We start from the raw sequence: 13,004 nt of genomic DNA on the forward strand, positions 1-13,004 counted from the left end.
TAAAAATAAATAACCCTAATTAGTTTTCAATCTTAATTAGATAAGTGGCCAGATTAGATAAAAACTAATTACAGTCAACAAGGGAAAGTGATGAATAGAAGTTCGATAGATTTATAATATATTGTTAAATAAATATTAATTTGATTCAATAATTTAAATTATTTTATTATTATATTATTAATTATCATAATTATAAATTATTATATTTTATCAATTAAATAATTAATAATATTATTTTTATAAATTATTTTATTGTTATTTAACAAATAAATATTAAAAACAAACAAAAAAAAACTAAAAATGTGGGCGGGAATTACTCCCGCCGTCTCTCTCTCCCTCTCTCCTCCCCTCCTTCCCCAAATCCCCAAGTATAACCCTAACTCACCCCTCTCCCCCCTTCTCTCTCTCTCTCTTCTATGAACTACTCCTGTTGTCGACCCATCTGCCGCCACCTCCACCTCCACCTCCACCTCCGTCTCCGCCGCTATTGCTGCCTCCAGCTCAATCGGGCTTCGCCTTCGCCGCTGCCAAATCTGCCTCTAGTCGTCGTCGCTATGTCCGTTGTCGCCGCTACCTCCGCCTCTGGTCGCCGCAGCAACTACCGCCTCCAGCTCGATCGAGCTTCGCCTCCAGCTCGATCAAGCTTCACTTCTGTCGCTTCCAGATCCTCCTCCACCTTCATCGCTACCAGATCCGCCTCAAAGGTATATATATATATATATATATTGTGTGTGTATATGTATTCTATGTATGTATATTCTATGTGTGTATATATTTTGTGTGTATATGTTAACAGTTGGACTTTGAGTTGTATGTGGTTCAGTTTTTTAATACATAAATTTTACTACAAATATTATAAATAAAAGTCCAAATAACTTCTCAAATATATATAATCACTATCAAAATTGTCCCAGACATCTATACTTAGTTTAGTTTCAGCAATGGTGTGCATATCGTATGGCCATAAATCCACAAAATGGTATTTTTCTTGAGTTTTCAGCAATGGTCTACATATCATATATATGCTTTTGTCAATTAAAAAATTTACTTGAAAGAAAGATGTTTTAAAGAGTATATCCATAGATTATTTAGGGGCAACACCGTCACAAAATTGTGACATGGCTTTAGAAGTGGGAGAATCAAATTGGTGTGTTCTCCCTTTCTCCAAACCTGCCAGTTAAATCTTTTGTGTTTCTATCAGTTAAAATCTTTTTAATTAATATCAACCGCAAGACTTCACCAATTTTTCAAACCTAGAATTGAATAATTTACAATCCTTAGACTTATTACTGTTTTCATGCCCAACTGCTTTCATTTTGTTGTATTTCCTATATGCTAAACAGTACTTATAATCCTTGGGTGGGTTATTTGTTATAAATACATTCAATATTTTATTTTCTATCTGATACATAGAGCATTTTCTCAAGTATATTGATGTTAGCAAGGAAGTAGGTACATTAGTAATCCTTCCAGATAAAACTATTGAGCACAACTGCAAAAGGTATCAACATTTGCTTGCTTTGCGCGGTTTAGTTGCTTGCAACATGGGTTGCCTGTTTTTGTTTTTGTTTTTTTTCCCAACTGAAATCACCTGCAGCAGAATTGGGCGTGGAAGTTGATGTTTTCTCTAGATGAATATTGCATTTTTGCTATAGTTTTGGTGTACTCTGTTGGAGATTCTGCAGAAGGTTCTTGGAAAATATTTCCCCTGGGTTGCTGAGTTGTTAGTTGGTAAGAGAATTGCCTTCACTTGCTTTCGTTACTTGAAAGTTTAATTATGTTGTCTTAGCATGGTATTCTTTAAGAAATTGGAAGTTTTATGGCAGTGACAATATGTTCCAATTATTCAAATATTATTTGAAAGTTGATGTTATATGTGTTAATGTGGCAAGTTAACATGCGAGATGTTACCTCTTTTGTTATGGTATAGCATCTCTTATCATAAATTAACTCTCTATTGAATACTATATCGTGCTGATACAGTACACACCCTACTTTAATTTTACATGGTACAATCCTGCCTCTTAGATGTTGCACGCTAGTACAAATCTTACCTCTTAGATGAGTCCTGTGATTTTATTTTAATTCTTCAAATAGTGGAACAGTCATCATTGGAAACTTAATTTGCAGCTTCATGAATGTACAAAACTATTGGTACTTTGATTTACTTCATTGTTTTGTTGAAGTAAACAATGTTTCCTTTGTATGCAATAATAGGACTTTCTCTTCTGTTGTAATGGTGTATATTGAGATTTACAGTACCCATGGGAATTTGCATATTCTTATTTTTACTATTATAGGGAACCAAGGCATTTTGCATGTTCATTTGTCTTATAAATTTAATTATTTATTTTAAATAATTAAACCCATAAGGGAACAAGGCCATCACCATGAATGAGTAACTGGCAGGTTGGATTGCTATTTTGTTCATATATATATATATATATATTCTATTGGGAACATATAGATAAATATGTATCCTCATTGGGATGTCCATTGGTTATACAAACACTGCATCAATAAGCACAATGTAAGCTGCTAAGTAATTTGCATACATGGAACATATAGATATAGATTTATAGATATAGATATATAGCAGACTTATGTTTACGCGGACAAAGTTATTAACATTGAGACAATTTTATTTATCATGCCATGCCACCCTCTATGCCTAATTCCACTAGAGGAAAGTCTGTTAAGAGGCAATCCTAATGAGATTGGTCTTTTACCTCTATCCATATTCTTATCTGTTACTAAATTTGTTATTGGTGAGATTCAACAATAACTTTTTTTTTTTTTTATAGAGCATATCAGCAACTTGTTCTGTATATGTTCTACTTTGGATTATCTATAAGTGTACACGAGATAAGCTCTCTAACTCTTGAAATACCGTGTTAATCTAGTTGTATATTCTTGATTGTATTATGAATTTTTATGAATTGCATTTAAGTGATTGGTGGGTCCATTGTGGGCTTTGTTAATTTATTTGGGATAAATGATTTTCTTTAGTGATGTCTAAATTTAAAAGGAGTACTGGAATTTTGCAGAATTCAAAAACAAGTATGAGAAAGCAAAGAAAAATTAGGTCTCAAATGTCGGGGACAGTATGCTTACCTGTGGTTCTATTCTTATGTCAGAGTATAAGAAAAAATTGGTAATATTTGATATTTTTTATTATTTTTATTTTACTTAATTATTTTTTAAGAAATAACAATTTTTGTATGAACATTTTTTTTTCCTTACAATCGATGCAATTTGTAAGTATACATTACTTATGTCTTTTTATATTATTCTATTATGGTTAATTGATTTTTTCATAATACAACTTATTTCATGTATTTATGATGCTTACAGGCTAATTTTTAGATGCTACAACAGGAGGCATCATCACACCATTGAAGGTAGGTTACCACCATCGTCGAGCTCATTGGTAGAACAGATTCAAAAAGCTATTAAGACAGCTATGAAATCCTTTCACAATCACCTGTCAGCCATTCAAGGTAGATTGCCTCCCTCGCCGTCGTCTTCATCATCACCATCCCTAGATCCTTTGGATTATTAAGAGGATTCGTTATTTGTATGAATGATAGAATTTATTATGTATTTTACTATTTATGAATGTGTAATTAGTATAGATAGATTTTACAATGTATTTTTAATATTTATGGATGATGTGTATTACTTTATGGATTTATTGTATTGTATGAATGATTTTTTTTTAGTTCGTATATTGTGTTTATTAGGTTGAATTTTGAAATTTTTAAAAAATTATTATTTTTTAATTATATTTATATTTGAGACAGATGTAGAGACGAAAAAATCCGTTACAAAATCTCTATTAAATTACAGGAAAAATCATTTTGTGGAAAAATTTGTCTCAAATTTAAGACGAAAAAATTTGTCTAAAAAATTCATCTGAGACAAATTTAGAGACGAAAATAGCAGCAGTTTCAAAACTGTTGCAAAAAACTACAAAAATCGCCGTTAAATTATTTTTTATAATTAAATTTAATATTAAATTAATAATTTAATATTAAATTTAATTAATTTTAGCGTTAAATTTTAAAAACTGCCGCTAATTGCAACGATTTCCAAACCGCCACTAATTTAATATTAAATTCAATTAATTTTAGCGGCGGTTTTAAAATCGCCGCTCAATTTTAAAAACCACCGCTAATTTAATATTAAATTCAATTAATTTTAGCCGCGATTTTAAAACCGCTGCTAAATTTTAAAAACCGCCTCTAATTGCGGCGGTTTCCAAACCACCGCTAAAAATATCACTTAGCGGCGGTTATACCAGCGGTTGCTAAAAATCGTCGCTAAATGCTACGCGACGGCTGTATCTACGGCAGTTTTGAAAACCGCCGCTAAATTACTTAGCAATCGCGGCTAAATGCAAAAAAAACGTTGCTAAATGTTAGTTTTTTTGTAGTGATGGTTGAGGGAATCCAATGATCGGTTCCGATCATCGGAATCACCATTCAACCAGGTGGCCGGCGACAATAGATGTTCGGTCTCTTTGGTATTCTAGGTTAGTTCAGTTTTCAGTTCGATTCGTTTACCATGATTTAGGTTTCAATTTTGATTAGTTCGGTTAGTAGAGTTAGTCGATCGGTTCAGTTTGATTAGTAATTTTTGGACGGTTCAGTTTGGTTATAATCGATTGCACACCCCTAGAACATATTATTGAAATTGTTATGTTGCCTGCGTCAGACAAAATCAGAGGGGAACGTGTAATACTCAGGAATGGTTTGAGGATATAAACGGTATTTAATGAAGGGCATAAATGGAATTTGCGGAAAAATAAGACTATAGGGTACACTAACACAGCTTTGGACGACCGAATTAGTCAGAGGGAGTACCCCAGACCCTAGATAGCCAAGGAAAATGGTATAGTATCAATGAGTGATTTAAATTATGATTTTTAGTGATAAAAGAAATGAGATCGGGAACAGTTTTCGGTACAGCAAAAATACAGCTGCCAATTAGGTCGTATTACTGAATTGTTATAGACAATGTCTGAAAAATCAACAGAGTGTGTCTAGGACTAATATTTGATGTATAGAACAACCCATAAGTGGTTTCAGGTTGAATCGAGTGGATTTGAGGTCAAAACGATCAATCGAGCTTAAGTGTAATTTCCTAAATTTGCCCGAGAGAGGTCAAAATGGTAATTTTTTGAAAGTTTCAAGGGAGAAATGAGAAGTACTAATCTTGTGGGTCTTAGTGGTATAGTTGGATAATTAAGGGATTTGAGGATAAGGTCCAAAATGCAAAAGAAAGTTTCTAAGGGCTAAAGTACAATTTTTAAAAATCTGCTAAAAAATGGCAGATCTGGCCGCGATTTGTGGCCAAAAAATCTGGGGATTTGTAGCTGTTCTTCAACAGGGCATGGCCAAGGTCACGTAGGGGCGAAGCAATGGCCTTTGATTGGTAAGAAAATCGGACGAATTTGGCTATAAAAAGCCGAGTTTTGATGAGAGTTTGCATCAAAGATTTTACTTCGGATTTCTCACTTTTGGGAGCGAATTAGAGGTAAGGGATAAGGGGCTTTTGTTCCCCAGGTTGTGAGGAGCAATTTTGGAGATTTTGAGAATTTTTGGAGCAGTATAGGGGTATTTTTGCATTCGGCCGTATATATATATATATATCGAGTGAAGATGAAATCGGCTTGTAGAGTGAACGATCGAAGGATCTAATAAGGGGCTTTTGGTCGTGAGGTTATGGGTAACTAATCTAGAAAGTTTCGTGTCAATCGGAGTTCGAATCGAAGGTCAATTTGGCTCGCCGGAAAACGCAAAGCTTCGTTGGAGCCGGACTGTAAATCATCAAATCGGGCTATTTTCGATGAGTTTTTCGGCCATGTGAGGGTGCCATTGTGATTGACTTGAGGAGGGCTTCGAGGTGGTGTCATCGGATCAGCCATCGGAGCAGGTCGCCGGTCGCCGGTCGCCGTCGTCTGAGAAGATGACTGGAGGTATTTTTTGTATTTTTTAAATGTTGAAAATATAAAAAAATTGAGAAAAAATAGAATTAAAAGAAATAAAATTCTGGAAAAATATCCAGAAATTCAAAGAAAATGAATAGTTTATTTTGATGAATTTTTATCCTGGAAATTTCTTGAGGAGATCATTATTTTGGATTTTTGAGAGGAAATGTAAATGGAAAATATATAGGAGGGCTTTTTATAAAATTCTGAAAAAATTCCAGAAGGATAATGAATTTATTTTATGAGTTTTGGTGATTTTTCTTGAAGTATATTCAAATGAAATCAATGAGAAATAAATTTTCTCAAGGAAAAGTAATTATGGAAATTTGAGAAAATAGGAGAAAAATCTGGAAAATTTCCAAAAAGTCCCATAGGCTTATAAATATTGTTTTATGAATTTTTTTGGAGAAAAATTTAGAAAACAATACTTGAAGAGGTATTTACTTGAAATTATCGAGAGAAAAATAGAAAGAAATTAGAAAAAAATAATGAGAAAATTGGGAAAATAGATATTGATTTCCCTTTGAATGCATACGATGTCTAGGGTATCGTTGAGGCTCAAGGTTGAGTTGTAGTACGCCTGGCACGAGAATTGAGGCAGTGCACGAGGATCGAGGTAATCCAAATACCTTCGAGGTGAGTGATTCTATCGAAAAACTCGTTTGTGGCATATGAATGGTTTACTGTGAGTGTTTATCCTCATGGCTAGGTTTATTGATGAATGATTACTTACACCTGTGTTATATTTCGTACGATAAATTGCATACATTGAGATGTTGATTTTATGCATGTTATGATTTTTCAGCATTGACATGTTGTGTTGTCCATGTGGGACTTGGGTTGTTAACCTGTGACGTAGCTCTCGAGTGTCAGCACTCGAAATGCGTGCCAAAGGTTAATGCTGTGTGACCCACTTGGGACGGGGCTGAGACGGATTTCACCCTATGGTACTCAAGTAGCGGGGCTAAGAGTGGACACCACCCCGATTGTTGGCTCAAGTGGCGGGGCTGAGAGTGGACACCACTACAGGTTCTTTTGAGCAATAGCATTAAGGCCGAGGTGTCGTGAATTTCGGGGATAGTGCTAATGTGACACTCTCGGGGCTAGGGTTGTGTTGGGTTTTGGAATGCTTTTGAGTAAGAGTGTAAAGCCTAAAAATGACAATAGGGTGATTCCCGGGTTCATATGTCGAGATTGTCCCTCTTAAACAGAATTGGTTTGCCAATGGGTCGGTGTGGTCGTGTTACCTTTAGAGATATTGCATTTTCCCCGGTTAGGGCTAAATGCTATGTGGGATTCTCTTAGGGTGGGGCGTATCGGGATTTATCGGTTTTATATATGATTTTGCATATCTGCATGAAAATGTTTTTAAACTCTCACTTAGATGATTTAGCATCTAATTTGGACTATGTTCCTGGAATATTCAAACGTTCCAGGTGAAAGCAATGGCGCCAAGGGAAAAAATGTCATCGAGATGTAGCTGGTATGTTTAGTTTTCGTAGGTTTTGTATATGATTACGATGTTCAGAGATTATTTAATATTTTGATATTTTCATGTGAAACATCGATTTGGTTATTATAAAGGAATTGTCGGTTATATATCATTGAGGTTTCGATCTTGCTTTTGCTGATGTAATTGATAATGCCTGTCTTAATCTATTAATTATTAAATTTTGATATGCTAAGAAGGTACAATTGGGATTGTCGAAAAACGATTATGATAAGAGTATGTATATCGAGAGACTTATGTTGTATATAATATTGAAAAAAAAAATATTCCCGAAATCTTAAAATAATGCTCGTTCTGGGAAAACGAGACATTACAGAACGTGTCCCCTCTCTACACACACATCCTACATGTCTGTGTCAGGTTTGTCTGATGTGAACACAAGAACATTTCTGAATATATTATAGTACTAAAGCATGCACATAGAAGGCTAGGCCGAAGCTAGTGATACAACAGCTAATAGGGGCATCCTTTTGTGGACCGTTATCCCAACAGTTTCACTCATGTCCAACTCGTCCTCTCTTGCTCCACCAGGTAGAGCAAAATCAAATTTGAATACCAAATTTGCCAAAGCAAGCTCATCCACAGCCATGGCGAAATGGACCCCTAGGCAACCTCTTCGCCCAGCACCAAATGGAATGAGTTCGAAATGATTTCCTTTGAAGTCTGTTGAACAATTCAAAAACCTTTCCGGCTTGAACTCTTCAGCCTCCTCCCATATCAGCGGATCCCTTCCATAGACTTAGGATTTCTTAAAGCTCTATCATTATCCACTCTAAAGCTGAATATGTAGTATCGGTTCCAGTCGAAAACATATCCTAAATCATATACAAATAAAAATGAGAAGATTTAAAAGTCAATGGCAAATAAAAATTATTTAATTCGACTATAATATTAGAGGGTTTGGAAGTTGATAGACAGCTAAAAATCGAACAGGTTTTAAAAAATAAATTAAATAAATATAAAATAAATAATACAATGGACAATAACTAGTATTTCTGAAAATAATTTCGATTAAGGAAAGAGAGTTACAAATTTAAATAGTAAATGAATTATCTGAACTTTGATTTCTTTAAATCCCAAAAGAAAATATAGTTAACTTCATTTATATAAATTAAGTTCAAACTCTTTTTTTGGTTTATCTTTTCATTAAATTAGTTTGAACCGAAACTGTAATTGTTGGAAATCAAAACCGAACCGTCAAGGAATCAAAACTGGAACCATCTATAGATAGTTCAAGACCACCGGTTCTGGTTCCACCAGGAAGTGGAATAGGAATTGTCTATTCTAAAATCGTGGTCAGACCTACCCTGAATATAACATAGAATCTTTTGGCTGTTTAGCATTCCAATGGAATAAAAACTATTGAGATATTTTTGAATACTAGATACTTTGTATTTAATTTATTTTTACAAAAAAATATATTAGTCCAATTATATTTACTATATCTAAATAATGTGAAATGAATGACATTCGACCAAAAATGAAAAGGGAAAATCATTATCACCAGAGGGCCTAGGCCATACCAAGACGATAGCTTTGATGGTATCATTGTGAAGATGAAATCCAGCAACTCCAGACTTCTGAATTTGAGGCAAAACATCCACAAAATCAAGGGGACTCTCACCTTCAATCTTGCCAGCTCTATATCCCTCACTTTCCTCCAAATGCTCGTGAACCACACGGTCCAAAAAAGCATCAAGTACCTTAGCAACCTTATCTGCTCTACCATACGACCCATTCTAATGGCCAATCCATCCTAGCCATGGAATGTAGTCCCCCACATTGAACATGCCCAACAGCTCGGCAAACTCCGCCAAAAGCTCCTTAAACCTCCACCCTCCAGCAACGTCGCCGTTGTACTTCCTCCCTAGCGCAACACTGCACACTATGTTATTTGTATGCTCCGCCAGTATTTCACTCAGATTCACCTATCGAAAGAAACACGACATCAAAATGATGCATATATCATCTAGCTTTAAATGAATTATACGACTACGATATGGAGCAGAGACTTGTACACGTGATAGATAAACCTATAGTATAATTAATAACTGATTAAAATCAAAACATATATCCTGGAGACAGATAAACTAAATTCAAATTTCATCTGATTCTAATTAATAACATTACCACTGATGAAGAATCGGCAGAACAAGATTGATTGATCCTGTCAATTAGGAGGGCAGTTTCTTCTTCTCTCACGGAGCGAAAAGACTGCACTCCCTTGCTGCTGAGAAGCTCGAGCACGCATACGCTTCTGATCTGCCGCCAATTCTCACCATAAGGAGCAAAAGCCACGTCCTTGTAATTATACAAAAGCTTGCGAGATCATCATTTGAGAAGTCGAGATCATTGGTTTTCATGATTTCTTGAGCTGCCCCGGAGGAGGAGATGATAAGAACTGGGACGCTGCCAAGATGAAGCAGCATCAGCGGCCCATGTTTTAGAGCCAGTAACTGGAGCGAGCGGTGGGGAATTATACCGAGCTGGTGCAGGTTTCCAATTATGGGAAGCTTTGGGGGAGACGGTGGGAGATTCTTTCTGGGATTTCGAATGGTGCTTAACCATTTGATCAGAATCAAGATGAAGAAGAGAAAGAGGGGAAGAACGTAGTAGAATTGATCTCTCATCGACCGCATATCTGGTTCCCTCGACTCGAGGGGGAAGAGATACCTCAAATCGTGGATACAATGCCAATTTATAGAAGTCCAATATTGGGGAAAAATATAATAAAGGGTCCCGTTTGGTTTTCTTTCTTTATTTCATGTATTTTCTTTTGAAATCGCGTTGCCCATATTTTAATAGCTATATATTAGAATATTACGCTTTGGGCCATAAATCTTGAAAATTCTCATTTACACCCCAATAAAACCCAAATTGTTTGAGAATTACACTTTTAGAACCAAAATTAGAATAATTTTGAATTGGCCCTCTTTTCATTTTTTTTCTTTGAAATTAAATTTTTAGAAATTAAATTCTCCAAAATCTGAAATTATATAAAAACTTGGGTCATTACAGCATGTGTTTCTTTATACTATTTGTTGTTGTCTAACTACAACAATTATACTTATTTGTCTCAAGAAACAATTAATGCAGAGTATAGCGTGAGGAGGAAGATGTCGAATACTAACCAGATGTAACATCTCGGTATTTTGGGAGAAATTAATTTTTGTATTAAACATAATTTATTTATCATTTAATATTGGTTATTTGTGAGTTTGAGGAATTTAATGGGAGAAATTAAAATCTTTGTGTTGAAAGGTGATTGATAGTGTTTTAAAATTCTAAATGTAAATTCAGAAACTAGGAGTTGGTTTAGTGTAAAAAATTAATCGTTGCATATATATTAATGAAGAGTCTTGTAGTTTGGTGGTTATGTGCTCATAAGGGAGTTGGTAAGTTGCAGGTTCCAACATTGGGAAAAAAATGCTAAAATTTATTTTTAGTGAAGAGAGTTGGGATTAGTATATAAATATTTGGTGCATATATATTAATGCGAAAGCTTGTAGGTGAGGTAGTCATGCGCGCACTCGATAAGTGCTAGTATGGCTGATGGGTTAGGGTTCAAATCAAAGGGGAACAATGTTGGAATTCATTTTTAGGTGTTGCACCTAAACCACGCAACCATATGGAGGAAAGGGAATTGAGCCAGCCATGTGAGCGGGGCCTGGTGGTGAGTTAATGGGCAATTATGAAGCTTGGATTGATTAGAATATATTTTTATGTCATCCATGAATCAATCCCCTATAAGTAGGGAAATTGGAAGTAGTAAGAGAGCCGTGAAGAAAAAAAGAAAAAAAGAGTAGTCAACAAAGTGAAAAAAGAGAGAATTTCTTTTGTTCATCATTTTCCCACAATTAAACAAAATTCATTTTCCTTCTCCAAAGTAAGTTCTTATACCTCTTTTCTATATTAGAAAATTTATTCTTGTTATTTCTAAATTTTTATTCTTGAAATTCTTATTTCGGATAAGTTTGATATTATGATTCTTGCCTATTCTATCATGTTTAATCTTGTTGTTCTTCTTATAAAACTTGATGAATCTTGTTCAAAAGTCTAAATAGGGTTTTGGTCCACCCTATATTTTTAAAAGAATAATGTTCTTCTTTCGATAATCCATGATCTTTCATGAATCATATTTATTTCATGATATTTTGGCCAAACAAGATGTATGACTTTATGATACATGTTATGCTGATTATTTAATTCAATGATATCATTGGGGCTATATGTTGAAAATGTGCATCCATGAGCATGGTGAGGTGGGTAACATGTTGTAATACTCAAGAATTTGCAAAAAGGCTTAAGAGTAATCTATCTTGGGGTGAAAATGAAATTTTCAGAATATTAGGGCTAAAATTTTGGTACAGTTGTGAGTGACCGAATTGACTGGAGGGAGTGCTCTAGAGCCGAGATGTTTAATGAAAATGATATGGTATTGTCGAGCATTTTCAGGTATGATTTATGGCACTGAAAAAAATCAGATTTGAATCGATTTTCAATACAGTTTCGGATCAGGCTGAAAAACTAAATTGTCATAAGAGCCTTCCGAAAAGACAACAAAACCTTTGAAGAAGTCAAATATTACATAAGGAAGAACCCTTAACTGACCTCGGGATGAAACAAGGGGATTTCGCAATCAAAGCGTAATTCTAGGCCAAAGTGTAATTTTTGAAAATTTATGAGGGAGGTTTAAACGACATTATTTCTAAGACTTCGAGGGTCAAATGAGAATTTTAGAACGTGAGGGTCTCAACAAAAGTTTTGAAAAACTCAGGGGCCTTGTGAAAAGGGACAAAATGTATTTCAAAAGTTGAGAGGGGTGGAAGTGCAAATTTCAAAACTTCCACAAACCATGGCCGACCAAGCTTCCATCCCATCACCAAATTCGGCAATGGGAGACCCTAGGAAGTGGGTTGGGAGCTTCAGAGCAAGGCCCAAGATCATCTTTTGGCCAACAAACGGCCAAATCGTCGGAGAATATGGCCAAAATTTTGACCAAAAGTGGTCAAAATTTCGGGCCACTGTGAAGAGAGTTTTGGGGTTTTGTTTGAAGTTTTGGATCGATATGGGGTAGGTAAGTGTGTTAATGGCCTTGGGTTGCTCGAAATTGGTCGTTTTGTGAGTCAAATTTGACTATAAATAGGGGAAGCTTGGCCGAGGGTTTTGGAGGAATTGAGTTTCAATTTGCTCTCAAATTGGGACAAATTGAAGGTAATGAATAAGGGACTTTTTCTCCCGAAGTTTGGCCGGAGAATGTGGCCAAAATTTTGGCCAAAAATGGACGAAATTTTAGGCCACTGTGAAAGGGAGTTTTGGGGTCTTGTTCAAAGTTTTGGATCGATATAGGGTAGGTAAGTGTGTTAATGGCCTTGGGTTGCTTGAAATTGGTCATTTTGTGAGTCAAATTTAACTATAAATAGGGAAATCTTGGCTGAGGGTTTTGGAGGAATTGAGTTTCAATTTTCTCTCAAATTGGGACAAATTGAAGGTAATGAATAA

At 35.1% G+C, this 13,004-nt stretch overlaps 1 pseudogene; it reads right to left on the reverse strand.

Annotated features, from left to right (window-relative positions):
• Positions 1 to 7,703: 7,703 nt before the first annotated feature.
• Positions 7,704 to 10,180, reverse strand: LOC127799736 (cytochrome P450 736A117-like; annotated as a pseudogene).
• Between the last annotated feature and the right edge of the window lie 2,824 nt (positions 10,181 to 13,004).

Source organism: Diospyros lotus, chromosome 4 (assembly GCF_014633365.1).
Source record: "Diospyros lotus cultivar Yz01 chromosome 4, ASM1463336v1, whole genome shotgun sequence".
NCBI classification, from domain to species: domain Eukaryota; kingdom Viridiplantae; phylum Streptophyta; class Magnoliopsida; order Ericales; family Ebenaceae; genus Diospyros; species Diospyros lotus.